This window comes from Anabrus simplex, chromosome 4 (assembly GCF_040414725.1).
Source record: "Anabrus simplex isolate iqAnaSimp1 chromosome 4, ASM4041472v1, whole genome shotgun sequence".
In the NCBI taxonomy this organism is placed as follows: Eukaryota; Metazoa; Arthropoda; class Insecta; order Orthoptera; family Tettigoniidae; genus Anabrus; species Anabrus simplex.
The window spans coordinates 46,974,935-46,997,076 of record NC_090268.1 but is presented as its reverse complement, the minus strand read 5'-3'; positions in this window follow the sequence as shown (position 1 = coordinate 46,997,076).

Genomic DNA, 22,142 nt, shown 5'->3' with positions numbered 1-22,142 from the left:
GGTTAACCCGTTCAGCCAGAGATGGTTGAGGGTAATAAGCCGAAGTAGTTACATGAGAGATGGACAAGTCAAAACAGAATTTTCGAAATAAATTAGATGTAAAAGCCTTAGCATTATCAGATACAATATATTGGCACGGACCAAAAGAAGCAAAAATAGAATTTAAGCAAGTAATGGTAGACTGAGCGGTAGCCAGCTTAGTCGGAAATAACCAGGAAAATCTGGTAAAACCATCTACACATACAAAGATGAATTTGTTGGCATTTCCCTTCGACTGGGGGAAGGGTCCTACATAATCAATATACAGGCGTTCCATGGGGCGCGATGCTTGATGCGAAGACAAGAGGCCTACCTTGGTGGACATGGTGGGTTTACTGAGCAAACAAGATTTACAAGCTTTTACAAGTTCACGGATTTCACCGTCCATACCTTTCCAGATGAACATTTCACGAATCTTCTCACGAGTTTTAAAGATTCCAAGATGCCCTCCTAATGGGGTCTCATGATAATACTTGAAGATCATAGGTACAAGAACCGCTGGAACAACAACCTTCATCATCTTGTCCTGCCTCGAAGGGCAACATAAAACACCATTCCTCAGAACATAAGGGACAACATGTTCCCCAGAAGAAAGGGTTTCCATTATCGGAGCCAGCGTCGGATCTTCACGTTGGTATTTCTCAATGTCCCTAAAAAGCATGGGAGCATCTGTTAAGATGGCATTAACACCAGATAGCATGGACTCGGGGGGTGATGAACTGTCGACCTGTTCATGGTTCTCAACGTCGTCTGAAAACATACGGCTGAGTCCATCGGCAACAACATTTTCGGTACCTCTAATATGCCTGACATCAAATTGGAAGGCAGAAATACGGATGGCCCAACGGGCTATACGACCAGTACGACGCGGCCTACCTAAGACCCAGCTTAGGGCTTGATTATCTGTCTCCAGGTCGAATTTGACATGTTCCAGATAGAGACGGAACTTTTCTAAGGCAAATAAGACTGCCAACCCTTCGAGCTCATAGATGGAATACTTGGCTTCTTGAGCCGATAGAGTCCTAGATGCATAGGCGATGGGTCGCCTCCCTAGTTCAGTCTCTTGAAGAAGGACTGCAGCTACAGCTGACGATGACGCGTCCGTTTGGACGATGAATTTCTTTGAGAAATCAGGCATAGCAAGGACAGGGGCATTACAAAGAGCTAATTTCAGATCTTCAAAAGCGGCTTGTTGAGAAGATCCCCACTCGAATTTGATGCCTTTCCTACGAAGAAGGTTTAAGGGCGCCGCTCTATTAGCAAAGTTAGGAATGAACTTTCTGAAGAAATTCACCATACCAATGAACCTGGCGATACCTTTAATGTCCTTGGGAGGTTTAAAATCACGGATGGCCTGTGTTCTAGAATGATCGACTGCTACACCATCGGGTGACACAATATGCCCTAGGAATGACATAGAGGGCTTAGCAAAGGCAACCTTGGACAACTTAACAGTTAACCCAGCCTTACGAAGGCGATCGAGAACTTCTCGCAGATGATCTAGATGTTCTTCAAAAGTCTCTGAAAATACGACGACATCATCTAAGTAGTGATATAAGTACTCGAATTTGATGTCGGAGAAGACCCTATCTAGTAGCCTAGTGAGTACAGCTGCTCCGGTGGGGAGCCCGAAAGGCACGCGGTTGTATTCGTATAAATTCCAGTCCGTAGCAAACGCTGTAAGATGTTTAGACTCTTCGGCAAGGGGAATTTGATTATAGGCCTGATTCAAGTCCAAGTTGGTGAAGAACTTGGCCTTACGAAACCATGAAAAACAAGAATGAAGGTCAGGAAGGGGCACAGATTGCAACACCACCTTCCGATTGAGAGCCCTGTAATCAATGACAGGCCTGAAGCCTCCTTGGGGTTTCGGGACTAAAAAAATAGGCGAAGAATACGCCGACTTAGAGGGCCTAATAATACCATCCTTCAACATCTGGTCGATAATTTCTTTCAGAGCCTTCATTTTAGGTGGAGATAGCCTATAAGGTGGAAAACGGACAGGAATCGAATCCGTGACCTCAATTTTGTATTCAATAAGGTCAGTAACACCAAGAGTATCAGAGAACACCTCGGGAAACGACTGACACAGTTTGCGAATACTATCAGCCTGCTCCTCAGGTAGATGTCTAAGGTCTAACAACATCTCATCCTGGGTAGGCGAAATAGAAGAACCTGACACAGAATTACACCTTAATAGAGGGATTTTACAATTAGAAGCAAATTTGAATGTGCACGACCTAGACTGGAGATCGAGCACAAGACCAGTGTGAGAAATAAAGTCCGCTCCCAATATAATGGGGCTAGACAATTGCTTGGCCACAAACAATTTAACTTTCCATGTAAACTTAAAAACCCGAATTTTGACCAGTAAGGAACCTAGAATTTCTAATGGAGATGAATTAGCCGAAACGTATTGAACAGGAGAAGAGACATAGTCAGGAAGTTTACAAACCGTTTTCAATTTAGAATACCATTCAGCCGAAATAATCGAACAAACACTGCCTGAATCTAAGAGAGCTGTTATAGGCTCGTTATTTAACTCAATCTTAAGAAAAGGAACAGGTGCGGGGGTATCCGCCGCAATCCCAAGACATTCTTTAGGGCATTCAAAAGATGAATTTGAAGGCTGATCGTCCTCTGAATTTACAACCTGTTTACCAGGGGCTGAGTCTCGGGAAGATGGATTAGTCGACTCAGCCGAAGCCACTAGTCACTTTTTATTATTGGCATAGATGGAATTTGCACCAGAAGTTGAGCAGGAGGGGGTGCTATTTGAGTTCGGACAATTCTTGGCAATATGTGAGAAAGCCCCACATTTAAAACAGCCTTTTGATGACCCGGCTCCATTCCTTGTCCCACTTGACTTGATCAGCGGACACTTGTTGCGCAGATGGTCAGGCGACCCGCAAGCATAACATTTACGGGGATTGACTGGTCGGCGAGGTGGCGGCCGAGTGTTACTAAAGGAAGGCGGGGGTTCTTTCGCGACACGCAAAGAATCGGCGTATCTAACTCCTTCCGCTGAGACGGCCAATGCTTCAAGTTCAGAGAAGGTTTGCGGGCACGCCGCGAAACACAAGTATGATCTATAAGATGGTGAAATGCCTTCTACAATAGCCTGTACAATCTGATCTTCAGGAAAATGAAGGGCAAACACTCTAGTGTAAAACTTAATGTCCTGTATGAAATCAGCCAAGTTTTCGTCCAAGCGCTGTACACGATAATAGTACTTCTGAATAAGGGAGGACCTGGCCCTAGCCGGGATGAAATTAGCTAGCAAATGGGCATGGAAATCCTCAATAGATGATTGCTCGGCAATGTCTCTTACAATTTTATCTGAGAGAATACCCATAGCATACGGATAGATAATTTGCAAAATTTGACATGGAGACAGAGAAAACACAAGGGCATGATCCTGAAATTCCACTAGAAATCTTAAAAATGAAATTACATCACTGGTGGTATTAACAGAAAACTTAGAAATACCTCTGAGCAACATTGCCAATGGATGAGGCAAGCTGCTAAACCCAGGTGACATAGTAGGTAAAGGTTTCAATGGCAAAGAAGTTAATTCAGAACGAATGTTACTCAGCGATGCACGGCGTTCAGACTCGTTGTCCAATGGGGCAGAGATAGTTTGAGCAGCGATGGTTTTCCTATTAACTTCTCCCTTGGGAGGCGCTTCCTCACTACCTACATTTACTATGGTGGGTTGATCAGATTTGGGAGGAACTTCCCCAGTCAACAATAGAGTGACCTTGCTAGACAAATCAGAAATATTTTCAAGCAGCGTACTAGCTTCCTTCCTCTGAACGTCATTCAGTTTTAGAGACAACAGATCGTTAACCCTATTCGAAAAATGATATAGCCTGCCTTGCACACGCTTAATTTGATTAGGAGACGGATCATTTTCATCAAAAAAACTAACTACAGAAGCTAGCCCAGTAATATTCTCGACGATCGTGGAAAGAGAGTCATCAATTTCTTTCTCTCCCAAATTGGGGATGGAAATAGGCAAATCTAGGGACTCTCTAAGCTTGTTTGTGTCTACTGCAACCGTGCCTCCAGATTGTACATTTCTGATAGTTAATTCATAGATCAACTCCTCTTTGCGCAAATAATTAAGATGGAGAACATCGCGAGGGCCTGGCATGATGACAGAACACTTTTGAAAAGGTCAAAAAAAATTCCAGCAACTGAGAAAATGGTTAGAGTTCGGATCAAAACAATGTGTAGCCGTCAAAAGGGGCTAAATTGAGACCCATTCAACCACGCTCTGCTACCACTTGTTACCGTGTTTTTGGTGGTAGTTATGCGTGAAAGAAGGTGCGGGGGTGGTGAACGGGTCTCAAGCTACTGAAGTGAAATTAATTTTAAAATCTAACAAGGTTATATTTTCTTTTCAAAATTAGGTAACAACAAATAGAACAGGTACTTAGTAGCCGAAACACGATTTACAAATACATTTACATAGGTACCCCATTTGGGGCTTCAAAAGTCAGAAACATAATTCTTGAGCAATGAGCCCAACCTTACAATGAACGCCATACAACAAAGGGGCCGAAAACCCCCAAACATGCCAGAAACATCTGCTTCCAATTACATCCAAAAGCCTCCTTGAGGCAGAAACACAATTTTCAAAAAGGGCAACTTTCCCCTAAAATACAAGCCTATCATAGGCCACTCCGAACTCCACCTTTAAGCCGTCCTCAAAGGACATATACACAGGGGCAAAATACCCAACCTACTGAGGTCTGTTAAATAACAAGAAGATTAATACATGACCTCTAAAATACAATTTGAGAGGAGGCGAACTTGCACTCCTAATACACTTTGCTTAAGACCTACTTGGCACTAGGCCGTTAATACAAGGGCTAATCCCATACTACAGAGGTGACTTAATAGCAATTTACATTATATTACGGAAGAATTGGTTGAGAAAAATAAGTTCACCTCAAGACGATGTGAGTGGGAGCTCGAGAGGGTTAAGCACTCTCTATCCCGATATGTCGTTTGAAAATAGAATAGATACCAGTTGTTTTTACATTTTAGGAAAAGGTTACATGGTTGAACGCTTAGAACCCGCCCCGAAAGTTAAACTGCTGAGCTAGCAAAGAAAGAAGTTATTAATCGGCCATTACCTTGTTGTTGACCGCTGCCGAAGAAAGAGGCGCTTCCCGCCCCCTGCTATGTACTTAACACACTGAAAGATGGAACAAAAGTGGCCCGGAGACCCAAAAATCAGCAGTTTATAACCTCTCGTGGAAGGTTCTAGGCGTTAGGGGAATGAAAACACCCGCCCACAACGTTTTTATTGGATAGGACCCCGCAACAGATTCAAATTGGGGGGAGATACCCCTGATTGGTCAGAAATTAATTAAAGAAATTCGGGATTGGTTACATTCATAACAAGGGGAAGAAAGGGGTAAATATTGCCAACTTAAACAATGACAGAAAGAAATTTAACAAAGAACAAACTCTTGAAATTAAATTTTCTCCAAAAAATAGTTCTTTGACTCCTCACTAGGTTGCACTATTGTTGATCTTCAGTAGAGTCCTCTAGAAGAGAAGGTTCACACTTCTTACTTCAAGCGAAACAAAAACACATCAAAAGTGACACAGTTCTAAAACTCAAAATTTTCCACGTGGTGACATCTTCTGAGAAGGTAGAGAATTAATAGCGTAGATAAAGTTCAGAGTTCCTCCAGCAGAGGAGTTTCAAAAGGCGCACATTTTAAATTAGCGGCGTGGAGGTGTACCACCCGGTACAACTACAACTAGATGCAAATGGAAAAAAAGACATTAGGACGGATTTGAAAGAAATTGGTCTTACACCTGATGACACTATGGATGAGAAAAAAGTAAACACAATACTTAAAAATATGACTTTCCACTTTACACTCACAAAGAAGAAAATCCCAAGTAGAATATTCTCTACACAATAAAGGACAAGAATATCAACACGTATGAAGAAGTGCTGCAAGGCTCGGACAGTTCCTACCAAGAAATAGACAAACCAAAGGGTTGATTAGAGTGATCCAATGTGGTCTCAAAAGAAGAAAAATACTTTAACATTGTACATGTATTATCTTAATTTACTTTCACCTGAAACGGTTCTTAACCTCTAAAAATAACGTTATTATTAAAAATATTTAAGCTCTTTAAGTCTTTGGGCTTTTTCAATCGTGAACTGTCCGGCTCTATGGCTAAATGGTTAACGTGCTGGCCTTTGGTCTACCAAAAACTATGATAACGCCCCCTGGTGTAAAGGAATGTACTCTCCTGAAGAAATATTGTATTCCTAAGTTTTGGTTTTACTAAATTTTGTTCTGTGGTTTGTGGGTTGGCAACAGTTATCCTTTCTTTCCGCCTGTTTTGAATTTAACCAATCACTAATTTTTGTAATTAATTTCTGACCAATAGTGTCTTTCTTTTTCGATGTTGATGTGTAACTTTTAGCTATCCAATAAAATTGAGGGGGTGTGTCTACTCATTCCTGAAAGGTCTCGAATTTTCCACGAGGGTATAAAAACTGCTGATTTTCTTGTCTCCGTGCCACTAGTATAACATCTAACTCAGTGTGTGAATATGTAGCAGGGGGCGGGAAGCGCCTCTTTCTTCAAGCAGCGTTTCTTCAACAAGGTAATGGCCTGTTAACATCCTTATTTCTTGCTAGCTCAGCAGTTTAACTCTCGGAGAAGGTTCGAATCCTTTAATATGTAACCCATCTTTTTAAAATGTAAATTCCTTTTTTGTCTATGTAAAATCTACAAATATCTTTTACTGTAAAGCGGGGATAGAGAGTGCTTCACCCTCTCGAACTCCCCTTCATTTTGAAATGGAGGTGACAACGTTTTAATAACCGTTCTTCTCTTCTTTAATGTAGTAAAGTTTTCTCATACGGGTCACCTCCCTAGCTTGGGATTAGCCCCTGTATTATCGGCCTAGCGCCACATAGGTTTTAAGACAAAAACTTTGTGTGGGAGTGCAAGTTATCGCCTCCATTCAACTTTGTACTTTGGGCCATTTACTTAACCCGTTTTGTTTTCCTTCCTGCGAAGGCCCAGTAGATAGGGTACGAGGTACCCCTGTACCATTATATGTGTGCCTTGAGGGCAATTAGAAGTGAAATTCGTTGTAGCCTTTGATAGGCTTGAACTTTGAGAGCGGGTCTGCTCTTTCCTAAATTTGATTTCTGTGTGCCTCTAGGAGGCTTAACATGGTAATTGGGAGCAAGTGCTCCTTGGCATGATTGGGGTTTTCTGCCCCTTTGTTTGAACTTGGTACGTTGGTAAAGTTGGGTGTGGGGCTCGAAGCCCCAAATCTTGTAACGAACTGTAATTTGTAATTTCTTAATTTGTTGATCTGCTACTTGGTACCTGTTATACTTTGTTATTGATTGATTTTGAAAAGAAAATATAACCTTTGTTAAAGTTTTAAATTAACTTTAATTTTGTAGTTGAGACCTATTCCAGCCCACACCTTCTTTCACCTCTAACTACCACGGATATATCCGTAACTATTATTATTATTATTATTATTATTATTATTATTATTATTATTATTTTGCTATTGGCTTTACGCCGCACCGACACAGGCAGGTCTTGTGGCGACGATGGGACAGGAATGGGCTGGGAGTGGGAAGGAAGCGGCCGTGGCCTTAATTAAGGTACAGCCTCAGCATTTGCCTGGTGTGAAAATGGGAAACCACGGAAAACCATCTTCAGGACTGCCGATAGTGGGGTTCGAACCTACTATCTCCCGAATACTGAATACTGGCCGCACTTAAGCGACTGCAGCTATCGAGCTCGGTATTATTATTATTATTATTATTATTATTATTATTATTATTATTATTATTATTATTATTATTATTATTATTATTATTATTCGATTTTTAAAATCAGAGACCTCCCTCCCCTCTTCTTCGTTCTGGTTAACAGAAATTCTACTGCATTGAAGGATAACTGGCATACATTTCATAGGGGCACTTAGACTTTTACCGAGGAAATCTGTATGGGACAAAATAACAGACGTATTGTACGTGGGAACCTCTCATCGACGGGTAATACAACTATCTGTTGTTGTTGTTGTTATTGTTACGCTGTAGACGACAATGATACTGATGTTTGGAGGCTTGTCTTGCTAAAACTGTCTGTGGATATTTAAACAAAGGCGCGCCATTTTTAATCGGTCGTGTGTTTAAGGAAAGTTCCCTGGTCTACGTGCTGCTGCAGCCTCTGCCTTGACCGGCTTCAAACGAACAACCTTGCGAATCAAGATCGCAGCAAGGTCAACAAGAATAATCCACAAAGGTAACGAGATGGACTTCTGCTTCTTGACCTTCGATTCTTAGCTCTTATGGCTAAATTGAGGATTTTTTTTTTTTTCAGATTCACGTCTTCGCTTGAGTCTGTAGATGTCTAGAGGATGTACAGTAATTTATACTATAGACATTTGAGCTGAGCATGCGTTGGAACCAAAGGGACCCTTGCCTGACTCCTATAGCTCATTCCCTGTTAAGAAAATAGTATTGCTCTTATGACAACAAGGTTGCCATATCGAACGACTCTGCTCAACAACGTCCCGGGAAAATGGTGGCACATAAATGTGTAAAATTCTTCTTCTTCTTCTTCTTCTTCTGTTTACCCTCCAGGGTCGGTTTTCCCTCGGACTCAGCGAGGGATCCCACCTCTAACGCCTCAAGGGCAGTGTCCTGGAGCTTCAGACTCTGGGTCGGGGGATACAACTGGGGAGGATGCTCAGCACCTCGTCCAGGAGGCCTCACCTGCTATGCTGAACAGGGACCTTGCGTAGGGGGGGGGGGATGGGAAGATTGGAAGGGAGAGACAAGGAAGAGGGAAGGAAGCGGTCGTGGCCTTAAGTTAGGTACCATCCCAGCATTTGCCTGGAGGAGAAGTGGGAAACCACGGAAAACCACTTCCAGGACGGCTGAGGTTGACCTCCCGAGGCTGAGTGGACCCCTTTCCAGCCCCCATGCCACTTTTCAAATTTCGTGGCAGAGCCGGGAATCGAACCCGGGCCTCCTGGGCTGGCAGCTAATCACACTAACCACTACACCACAGAGGCGGGCGAAATTCAGTATTTAAATTCAAGAAAAAAAAGCGGAAGAAGCTAAACCACAAAAGGTGATGGGAGGTTACAGGAGCTATTTTTTCGTTTGTACAGAATTAGAGGTAAACTACGGCACATTAAAACCTCAGCATTGAAGTGTAAGGCAAATTGGAGGAGAAAATATACAAATAAAATGTATGGGCTCGAGTGGTGAGGGATAGATGACTACAAAAATCACAGTATGAATGTTAAAGACAGAAATCACATACGTAGGCTTGTCGCATAACTCTCACTGAACACAAGACAATTACGCACCGATTTAAAGCCTAAAAACACACACGCAACAATTAAACACTGTAGATGACTTCACTATAGAAGTGAGCTGGCGGCGGTTCACAGAGTGAGCGACTACACGAGGCTTGTACCAGAGCAACACAGAAGAAGGAAAATGAAGGAAGGCTGTTACTGCCATTGTGCTTCCTCCCTACAAATGTATTTATGAAAAAGAAAATGTTATGCACTTATTCTTATAACTCAGGGCAAAAATGTCTCCTCCTTTTTATCTGTCTTTCATAATACATTACAAAGTACAGTATCATATCCCTTAATCACGAGGAATTATGTGTGTCTAAGAGGGGATGTGTTCACTCTTTGTAGGTCCATAAGAGCAATGCTAGCTGCCTCTGTGTGTCCGTGGTAGAGTGTCGGCCTCCGGATTCCAAGATAGCGGGTTCAAACCCGGCAGATCCGGGAGATAGTAGGTTCGAATCCCACTATCGGCAGCCCTGAAGATGGTTTTCCGTGGTTTCCCATTTTCACACCAGGCAAATGCTGGGGCTGTACCTTAATTAAGGCCACGGCCGCTTCCTTCCAACTCCTAGGCCTTTCCTATCCCATCGTCGCCATAAGACCTATCTGTGTCGGTGCGACGTAAAGCCCCTAGCAAACCCGGCAGAGGTTGTCGGATTTTTGAAGGGCGGAAAAAAGTCCATTCGACACTCCATGTCGTATGATGTCGGCATGTAAAAGGTCTCTGGTGATACATTTGGTATTTACCCGACAAAATTAATTAAATCTCAGCCATAGACGCCCGAGAGAGATCCGGTTTACTCTGTCTGCCATCTAGCGGACCTAGAGTAAAACGGAACGTCGAAATTGACGAGCAGACAGCCAGATGGCGTCAAATCGAAATGTCTGCACACGGTAGCTGAGGCCATACGATTATTATTATTATTATTAGAGCAATACTGTTTTCTTAACGAGAAATGAGTTTTAGCATTGCTTTCCACTTCTGCCAGGCTATGCATTTTCATCCATCATATCTGACCTCCCTTTGTCAACACTTGGTCTCTTCCAACTTCGACGGTATAAGGTTTGCAAGGCCTAAGGAATATTTCTATTTTCACACCTTTGCAGCTCTTCCCCTTTCCTTGTTGATACCTTCGCTCTTCGAAGGCTCAGGCCTCTTGCTTTTCCCTGTGATTACTTTTAAGGGACGAAGATTGCCTACTTGTACTTCCTCTTAAAACAGTGATCACCACCACCACAACACATCCGTTACAGGTGTTCCCTTCAGAGGGCCCAAGCTTGATTGGCTCGTCCAAGGTCTATAATAACTGTTTCGGTGGATCGATAGGAAAATGTTTTACTCATGACCCCAAGTTCATGTAGGCCTATTCATTCCCGACTGAGGTAGTCTATTTCTGAAGGAAATGACTCAATGTCATTGTTGTTGACATGTTCCACACCCAGTGTCAACTGAAAAACTTTGCCATGGTATCCGTCCACTAAAATTCTGCTTTGATTCCTAGATAGTAGCACAGTCGGGATGACGACATTTTTAGGCAGATCTTCTAGATACCACCTCGGTTGCTGGGGCCATATTATTGTTAGTGAGAAGAAATCAAAACCCTGAGATTTGCTGATGATATTGTTATTTTATCTGAGACTGCAGACGATCTGAAGAAAATGTTGAATGGTATGGGCAGAGTCTTGGGTAAGGAGTACAAGATGAAAAAAAAAACAAGTCCAAAACAAAAGTAATGGAGTGCAGTCGAAGGAAGTCAGGTGAAGCAGGAAATATTAGATTAGGAAATGAAGTAGATGAATATTGTTACTTGGGTAGTCAAATAACTAACGATGGCAGAAGTAAGGACATAAAATGCAGGCTAACACAAGCAAGGCAGGCCTTTCTTAAGAAAATAAATTTGCTCACTTCGAACACTGATATAAGAATTAGAAAGAGGTTTTTGAAGGCTTTCATCTGGAGCGTGCCATTGTATGGAAGTGAAACATGGACGATAACTAGCTCATAAAGAAAGAGAATAGAAGCTTTCGAAATGGTGTGTTACAGAAGAATGCTGAAGGTGAGATGGATAGATCGAATCACGAATGAAGAGATACTAAATCGAATTGGTGAGAGGAGATCGATTTGGCTAAATTTAACGAGAAGAAGAGATGGAATGATAGGACACACCTTAAGACACCCACGAATTATGCAGTTGTTTTTTGAAGCAAATGTAGGCGGTAAGAACGATAGGGGTACACTAAGGTACGAATATGACAAGCAGATTAGAGCCGATGTAGGATGCAGCAGTTACGTAGAAATGAAACGGTTAGCACAGGATAGGGTGGCATGGAGGGCTGCATCAAACCAGCCTATGGTCTGATGACTCAAACAAAAATCAATTATTATTGTTATTGAAATTTCACGACCGCATTGTAATCGAAACAGACTTTCAACGTATTAGGTCGTGTTACGTACATGTAGTACGTGTTGAAGAGATGTTAAGTACAGAACAAAAATGGCCAGCCGGACACCAGTGGGAACCGAACCCACAACCTCCCGATATTGCGTCGGTTGCTCTACCAATTGAGCTATGGTGGCCTAGGCCATCTTTGCTCTGTTTGAAAGGATTTGAGCTACAGGTCTGGCACTGCTGCTAGCACACGAATGAAAGTCTGTTTCGATTACAATGCGGTCGTGAAAATTCAATATTCATTGACATGCCCCACAACGGGCGACTTAAACGCACTCTACAGTGTGCTGGCAGCAGTGCCAGACCTGTAGCTCAGATCCTTTCAAACAGAACAAAGACGGACTAGGCCACCATAGCTCAATTGGTAGAGCAACCGACGCGAAATCGGGAGGTTGTGGGTTCGGTTCCCACTGGTGTCCGGCTGGCCATTTTTGTTCTGTACTTAACATCTCTTCAACACGTACTACATGTACGTAACACGACCTAATACGTTGAAAGTCTGTTTCGATTATTATTATTATTATTATTATTATTATTAATATTATTAATCCGATTACCCTCCAGGGTTGGTTTTTCCCTCGGACTCAGCGAGGGACCCCACCTCTACCGCCTCAAGAGCAGTGTCCCGGAGCGTGAGACTTTGGGTTGAGGAGTTATAACTGGGAAGGAGGACCAGTACCTCGCCCAAGCGGCCTCACCTGCTATCTGAACAGGGGCGTTGTGGGAGGATGGGAAGATCGGAAAAGATAGATAAGGAAGGGGAAAAGAAGTGGTCGTGGACTTAAGTTAGGAACCATCCCGGCAATTGCCTGGAGGAAAGTGGGAAACCACTTCGAGAATGGATGATGTGGGAATTGAACCCCCTCCCCCTCTACTCAGTTGACCTCCCGAGGCTGAGTGGACCTCGTTCCAGCCCTCAAATTTCGTAGCAGAGCCGGGAATAGAACCCGGACCTCCAGGGGTGGCAGCTAATCACACTAACCACTGCACCATAGAAGCGGTCATTATTATTATTATTATTATTATTATTATTATTATTATTATTATTATTATTATTACCATAAATTATATCAGAGGTAACTAGAATTTTGTTATTAGAGGGGATAAAGCTAATGAACGGCTATTGACCTTGGTTAAGCTATCCCCGTTGTTGGGACACCATACGAATTTTCGGTTACGAAGTATACTTGCACCCGAATTGATTAAAGGCTCCCTGCTTGGAAATCACCAGTTGTTTCTCCCTTCGTGTGTTTCAGAAATATTTGTTCACTCGACCCCTCTAGGGCCTGGGGAATTCTTTATATAGAAGTGCCCAGGAAGATTTACTTTAAAGGGAGTCTTCGAAAACCGTAAACATTTTTAATGGTGCATAAGAAAATGATTATTATGTTCAGCTTGGTGGATAAATGTTTAGCATGCTGGTCTTTAGTCCAAGGGGGTCTTATGTTCGATTCCTGGACGAATTGGAGATTTTAACTTTCACTGGTTATTTTCTGTGCTCGGGACTCCTAGATAGGGCCCCGTCTTCATCGACGCGCAGGTTGCTCATTGGTGTCAACTCGAAAGACCTGCACCAGGTATCTACGGAAGCCACATGACTTTATTATTATTATTATTATTATTATTATTATTATTATTATTATTATTATTATTATTATTATTATAGTACAGGCCTATAATTCGCTGGGGCCATCAAGGACCACGTTAAGTCTTCTTGCATTAGACACTGAACTTGGCCTTCATTAGAGCCCAAATTTTCCTCATTCTTTGTGAGTGGGCCTGCTTATGCTCCTCTGTCCAAGGGGCACCGTGTCTTCTCTTCGGTTGCTCATCTCGGTTTAGCCCGTTCGTCAATATTTTCTTGCAGAAGCGATCTCTTTTAAGGGCATTTTCTGCTGAGATATGTAGCATTTGCAGGTCTTCTTTGGTATTTCTAAACAAGGGAATTGTGGTTTTGGGATTTGAATAAATAAAAGTGAAAGATCTCTTTAGTTAATTTTCTTCCGTCCATTCTTTTCAGATGACCGTAAAATCGTGCCCGCCTTTTTCGGATTGTGTCAGTAATTTTCTCTATTTTGCTGTAGACTTTTTCGTTGGATCTTTTTTGATGGATTCCATTTCTGTACTTTGATCCCAAGAATCCTCTCACAATTTTGCGCTCTTTTTTCTCCAGTTCTTCAAGGAGTCGTTTGTTGGCATTTAGAGACAGGGTTTCGGGTGCACATAGAACTACTGGCTTCAGAACTGCTTCATAGTGACGTATCTTGGTGTTTTGGGTAAGGCATTTTTTGTTGTAGATTGCGCGGGATGTTTGGTAGGCTATTTCCAGTTTGCGTACTCGCTCCTGAAGTGCTTCTTTGTCTAGTCCGTTTTTCATGGTGATCTCACCCAGCTATTTGAATTTGTTTACTCAGGTGATGTCCCCGTATTTTGTATGGAGTTTTGGTGGGGCCTCTTTGATGTTATTATTAATAATAATAATAATAATAATAATAATAATAATAATAATAATAATAATAATAACTTACGTACTACCACAGCATTTTCAGGGAGTTGAGGAGCGAAACCAGGGAGAACCATTTCATAATATATGGTCGAGGAGTATTTGATTCTGTCTCTGTTTCGAGATCATGGATACTCGCCAAATGCTGAGCAACTATAGCTTGTGCTTCTTGATTCATTCGGTATGGATTCGTACAAATCGTATCCGTGATCAAACAAGATGTTATCGCACTTGTCTTGGATCAAGAGTCGCGCAGAGAAGTTATGTTGTTTTAAAACTTTCACCTGGGTTTACTCGCGGCAACGCTGGGTTCGAAATAGAAGTTTTCTCCTTGGCGAGCGCGTGACTGGCCTTAGCATAGGTCAGTGCTGCAGCATAAGCACCCTGCAGCCATAACAAACCCACACCCTGTGGAGTGCCTAGCCTCGCTTCATCGTCTGGCATCTTGCTGCTTTGCCTTGCAGTAGCTCCCACCCCGGTTCAAGGCCACAGCGGACGAGTTCATCCGAACAAAGACGAGACACGCGCCCCGTTATTGTAGCCTCTCCTCGTGTACAAGTTCACTGCCCACGCCACGACACAGACATCCCACCTGCGAGCTCATCGCCTTCGCATTAACAAGTAGCAAGTTCTAGATAAAATTCCACATAGCACAGGTGCATGTTAAACAATACGCTTGATGCAGATATATATGAAGAAAACCTAAAAGAAGACTGCCCGTTTAGTGAAGGATGCATGTATGACAGTATGTTGAATACTCATCTGAAGGCTGGTTGGATCAAGAAATACTACTTGTTTAACATTCTATATCCAGCATCACCGTATACAAATTCACATACAACTTAAATATTTCCAGTGCTTAACACTACAGCTTACAATACTACAGGTTGAGCTTAATACTAGCTTAATATTACATCGTCATATACGTATCTTAAGTATACCAAAATGTTACCTATAGTAGACTGAGCTGTCGAATTACCAACTATTATCTTGGCATTGTAACTACAGAACGTTCATATACAAATTCACACATACAGTACCGTAAATAATTCAGATGCCTTACAGTGGATTGAGTATTGTATTAAAATATGACACCATCAAATAGAAATTTGCACAATTAACAAAATGCTGGAGTCTATTCTTGAATCATCTTACATTTTGGGGAAAAGGCTCTAAGACAACAATTCCCCCGATTTACAAACAAATATTTACCATAGTTAGTTTTCTGCGATCAACATTTTACTTTACGCCGATGATCTGTCCTACTTATGTAACAGGGCTTTTTACTAGTCGCATGTTCAACTCTCCGCAAGTGGGCTTGTTCGTGTAGGCATTATACAGTACATGGCATATATAACAGTATTTGTTTCCTTCTAGTTCCCAGTGTCTCTCACGTAAGTCTTTCGTCAAGAGATCCATCATCAGCTGTCATAGGTAGCTCAGGTGTCACTAACGAGGCGAACTAGAGAAATGAGAAGTTATGTAGTTTCCCGTTATTTTCCACACCGAACCATACGTTGTTGTTACTTATTGGTCTGTGTTTGTCTTAACTGAAAACCCCAGGTTTAATTTCTGGATCCCGACGGGATTTATACAGCTACGTGAGGAAAAGCTGAGGAGTTCCCATATGAGAGACAGCGGACCTGGTGAGCATGTTGTCACGCTGATCACGTGACAACTATCAGACTGGGTAGCGTCTTCTCCGTAGAAAAAGACCCTTAATGGGTTGCATGTACTGTGCGATAAGTTCATTTCGTTCGTCCCATACTGTAATGTGATGAGCCGGTAATGTGGACGACTCAGGCTGAGACTATCAATATTTCTGTTGCTTTTGCACGAGAAAGGGAATGTATTGGAAGGTAGCTTTAAAAACTTGTAAAGTGTGCAAGTGCATGGAATAGCAAAGAAAGGGTCACAAAGGGCATAAAAATGAAAGGTTCCCTAAGACTCGCAAACATAACAAAGTGCCGAGAAGCTTAACTTCGCCATCAATGAAGAAGGCTAGTGGCTTTACGTCGCACCGACACAGATAGGTCTTAAGGCGACGATGGAATAGGAAAGGCCTAGGATTTGGAAGGAAGTGGCCGTGGCCTTAATTAAGGTACAGCACCAGCATTTGCCTGGTATGAAAATTGGGAACCACGGAAAACCATCTTCTTGTCTGCCGACAGTGGGATTCGAACCCACTATCTCCCGGAAGCAAGCTTACAGCCGCGCGCCCCTAACCGCACGGCCAACTCGCCCGGTCAATCAAGAAGAAGGGAAGGAAGAAAGGAAGGAAGGAATCCAGACTCAGGTATGACCCCGCGGTTGCCAACCATGCTCTTTTAGTCATCTCTTACTACAGAGAGTGGATATCGAGGATATACTCTACACTCTCCACCCACAGGATGTTAAAAATACCGGTATATAACAACACAGTCCCTGTGGAGGAGTAAAGTGAAATGGAATTTAGGACTTTTTGAAATATCAAACCATACCCGAACTCTAGTGGCGTGCAGTGAACACATTCGTTACCCCCGCTGCAAAAATGTTTTTTAATAATAGCAATACACTCTTTAGTCCGCCTCTGTGGTGTAGTGGTTAGCGTGATTAGCTGCCACCCCCGGAGGTCCGGGTTCGATTCCCGGCTCTGCCACGAAATTTGAAAAGTGGTACGAGGGCTGGAACGGGCTCCACTCAGCCTCGGGAGGTCAACTGGGTAGAGGTGGGTTCGATTCCCACCTCAGCCATCCTCGAAGTGGTTTTCCGTGGTTTCCCACTTCACCTCCAGGCGAATGCCGGGATGGTACCTCACTTAAGGTCACGGCCGCTTCCTTCCCTCATCCTTGCCTATCCCTTCCAATCTTCCCATCCCTACAAGGCCCCTGTTCACCATAGCAGGTGAGGTCGCCTGGGCGAGTAACTGGTCATTCTCCCCAGTTGTATCCCCCGACCCAAAGTCTGAAGCTCCAGAGGTGGGATCCCTCGCTGAGTCCGAGGGAAAAAGCCGAACCTGGAGGGTAAACAGATGATGATGATGATGAATACACTCTTTAAAGTCAACATTACCATTTTATAAGACTGCATTTTTCGTTCAAAGATCTACCTGAGAAAGGTCTTCCATGAATATTACACACTCGCACATATTTCCAAATTGATATTCACGGCAGTGACGACACCATCATAATCCGTAGCAGATTTTAAACAATGTACTTACAGTTACAAAATGTTCTTCACGACGTATAACACACGTTATATTCATGAATGGCATCACGAAAACTTCACCTATAATCCAAGAGGAACACTACAAAAATTCACTATATAGGCCTACAACCGTCGATGCTTCGTGATAGTTAGGACCCGGATGTTTATGCAGTAATAGGTTAGAATGCAACCTTCCTGAAGCGAGTAACAAGTATAGTCTACCTTCACAACGACTATGCTACGGGGTTTGCATAAACAATAGGGGTACGGCCCATCAAAACCCCTATAATTTATGTTACTCTTGCTACATTATGGAAGAGCGGGTGGCCGACACTTCCTACCAACCAAATTAGTTTGCAATCTAAGCGGTTACTGCATAAAAATCCGGGCCCTAGTGATAGTACAGTCATGGTTTTCACAAAAAAATACTCGGACTAACTATTTGTCTTTAACTTTAAAAGTCTAACCTATACTGAATCAACAAAATGTAACTGGTATTTTATCGTCGCCGAAGTATTATAGTTTCACTCGCTTACTGAGTGTACGTACATCAACGACAAACGAGGGAAAATGTTCTTCACGACGTATAACACACGTTATATTCATGAAGAATGGCACAGGACTCACGAAACCTGCACCTATAATCCAAGAGGAACACTGCAAAAATTCACAATATACCAGCATCACAGACAACCAAATGCAAAATACTTTTACTTCGCGCTTAGGCCTGTGTTCTTGCTGGGCAACCTAAATATTTTTCTGCGACTATCGGAAAACATACTCTAGATGTGTCATCAGTGAATTGCTCTAAAAACTTTATACATGCCGAAATCCAAATATAAAATAGATTATTCTATATTACAATTGGTTTCATAAACTGGCTCTATTTTTATTAGCAAGACGATGTGCAAGTGGCTATGCTGTTAACATGTTTAGTGTGTGGCGCTGAATACTTCGAGTGTCAAGTATTAAAACTAACATACCTTATCCAAGCTAGCTGGTCTGTCGCCGTAAATTGCTGTCGGAGGAGGGCCCATAGCTCCGCCCCGCTCCCAGGACAAGGAAGCTTCAAGTGCATGCGTCAACCAAGCGACTTAAATTTCGCTGGGGTACTCCTCTTTCGCTCCAGCAAGGAAACCCAGCTCGCTGGAGAAGCTGAACTGCGGAAGTGCGAGTGGATTGTCGAGACAGCTGTACTTGGCTTGGCTTAGATGTTCGCAGTTGTTTAAAATTTATAAAAAGCGTTCTAAGGAATAATAAGAAAATATAAATACAAAGATGGTGTTCAGTGCACGCAACTGCCAAACCCCATGGCACAACACCTTCGAAGGACCATGGCCTACCAAGCGACCACTGCTCAGCGCGAACGACTGCAGATTATGAGGTGTCGTGTGGTCAGCACGACGAATCCTCTCGGCCGTTATTCATGGTTTTCTTGACCGAGGCCGCCTCTCACAGTCAGATAGCTCCTCAAGTGAAATCATGTGGACTGAGTGGACCTCGAACCAGTCCTCAGATACAGGTAAAAGCCCCTAATCTTGTCGGGAATCGAACCCGGGGCCCCCGGGTAAGAGGCAGTCACGTCACCCCTACACCACGGGGTATTTATTTCAAACCCTCTACAATTAATAATGGCTCTCATTTTAAAGATTCAAACTTCTGTCCTGAAATCTACCTATTTTTGACTTAGCACTCCAAAGAATGTAAGGTCGAGATCGAGGCATGTGAATGTTATTCTCCTGTGGTGAAAGTATAGAAGTTGCCATGCTGTCGCCTTGGAAAGAGGCCAGCAGCCAAGAAGTCTGTGGACCATAACGGGCAGGGTAGGTGAAGATGTGTGCTTGTGTAGGAGGCCACGCACTGTGAGTGAGTTGCTCTCGATTAGGCAGTGTGGAGATTCCGGTGAAATGCTTAACCCTTAACAATGGTCACAGATTATTTATATTAGGTGTTTAGAACATGATTGCACTCGGCCATGCTAGAAACTAATGCTTGTTTACGCCTATTTTGCCAACGGCCGTAGCCGTGTTGAAACACCTGATCCCGTGAGATCTCCGACGTTAAGCAACATTGGGCGTGGTCAAGATTTGGATGGGTTGCCGCGCGCTTTTGGTGAGGGGTAAGAGAATGGAGGAGCGGAAACGAACTGGCCACCCTACCGTACGTAAACTCCCGCGCAGGCACACCTCTGCGGAGGTTCGGACCTGCCCTCGGGCAGAATACACCCTTACTTACTCGTATTCCGACTATCTGACATTCGTCTCAGTCACAAGAAGAGTAGCGCGCTAAATCTATGACTGCTCAGTTAGTCAGTCCTTGCTGACACAATGGTTCCTTTAGCTCTAACGTTCCTTTTTTCATTCTTGATCAGGAAGTCGTTAGCCCTTGAACGATCAACATACACCCCATTCTCAATTCGCTCCATTGAAGTACTCACAAATTATTCTCCAAAATTCATCCTGTCCAGTCGCTAATGTGAGACTCATGTAATGACTGTACTCGGTGTTGTCTGCCAACTTCGCCATCAGTAAAGACGATATCTAATTTAATACCGTTGGGATCACTAGCGTCCTCTCGCCCAAGTGCAATGGCATTTTGAATAAGTAATAATACTAACGTCCGCCTCTGTGATGTAGTGGTTACTGTGATTAGCTACCACCCTCGGAGGTCCGGGTTCGGTTCCCGGCTCTGCCATGAAATTTGAAAAGTGGTACGAGGGCTGGAACAGGGTTATCCAGTGTTGCCTGGTCCTCCGAAATTTTCCGATTTTTTAAAAAAAATTCCAGAAAGTACGAAATTAGGTGGAAGTCTTCCGAATAATCCACCCTTCTCACGTCATAGATACAAGTAACTAGGTGGAAATTCTGCTTATACTCCCTCCAATATATCGGTTTTAAGAGTAGTTGCGATGCAGATAATTGCTTTGAAAAAAGGGTCATTAATATACCAGTGGTACGAGTTTTTCGAATGAAGGTGGTCTTAAATGCCAACTACCCTCACTAAGATATCAACCAAACGTGTTCAGAAGGGCTCTTCAAGATCAAAGTTTTCAAACTTGGAACAGAGTTTCTGCGTCTGATGAAGTCCGACATCTGTAAAGACGGGAAGACGAGAGAGAAGCTTAAATTAATGTGTGTAAAAATGATGAAAGTCTATATTGCAATGTTGATTGATAGACTATTTAAATTAACCGTTAAGTTTTTCCGTGTGTCGAACAGAAATACTACTAGTTCATGCCTAGAAGAAAAACAGTCGTACCATTTATAAATGTACGGAATATCTTGTATTTGCCAGACAGAAAAACTTGAAAGTTATATCACTATATCAACATTGAAAAGCATAGGTTCCATCTTAACAAATTTAATTTTATCTAACGTCAGTAATAATAAATTAAATTTTATAAATATCTGCCGAAATTTTGACCAAATCTTCCGAAATTTTCAATCTGTTTTCTGAAATATTATTTGTTTGATCTGGCAACACTGTACTTATCCAAAATATACACACCATGTGATGGTAACACACGACGGTCGTTTATAACAGGTAGGCCGTACAGTACGTAGTGCAGTAGGTTACAACAGGTTGCATATGACTGTTATCGCATTGGTTTTCGTTTTTTTTTTCTTTGTGCCGCCTTTCTTGTTTGTTCGCACAATTTTGAGTGTCGATTTGGATGGGCCTGCGTAAACATAAAAGTTCGAGCTTGATAGACATAGAAGAAGTTGTAGATATGATCGAGAGAGGGACCAGCTACTCTGTGATTGCTGGGAAACTCGGGATAAGCAAATCAACAATTACTGGCATCTAGAGGAACAACGAAAACTTAAGGAAATTCAGGAGCAACGGAAGCAGTGAAAGTTTTGAACATAGTTCTTCAGAAAGCAGTAACGACATTAGAGAAATTATGTTGCTACGGCGTATGCAAGATATGCATCGATTGAAATAGGAGCAGTGCAGTAAGTGGTAAGGAAAGGTTTGGCGTGTTTTGTCATACATATGCCTATATGTAGATTCGTGCACATAAAAGAAAACCGTTCATTTCTTCGTCATGAAATGTTTTTGTCTAAAAACTAACCCGTAATCCAAACGACTCGTTAATGCAAATGGCACCTTTGCCAAATATATTCGGATTCAAGTCCCTACTGTACAACTTTACACTTCAGGTTATGAATGACGGGACCACTAACATTGGATTTGCATTTTTGATTCAGACTTCGTTAGAATGATATAGCGTTACAATGCACTTCTGTCTGTTGGCGATCCTAAAAAAGAAGGATTTGGGTCCAAATCCCAAGGGCATTCGCGTCTTTAACTCCATTTTGTCATTTTGTTTAACAAACAGAATCGCCATAATTTGTCAACTCGTTTTCCTGTTCTTCGCAGCGATAAGACATTTTGCTTACTTGCTTTTTTCATTTTTTTATAATTTGCTTTACGTCACACCGACAAAGATAGGTCTTATGGCGACGATGGGATAGGAAAGGCCTAAGAGTGCGAAGGAAGCGGCCGTGGCCTTAATTAAGGTACAACCCCAGCATTTGCCTGATGTGAAAGTGAGAAACAGCGGAAAATCATCT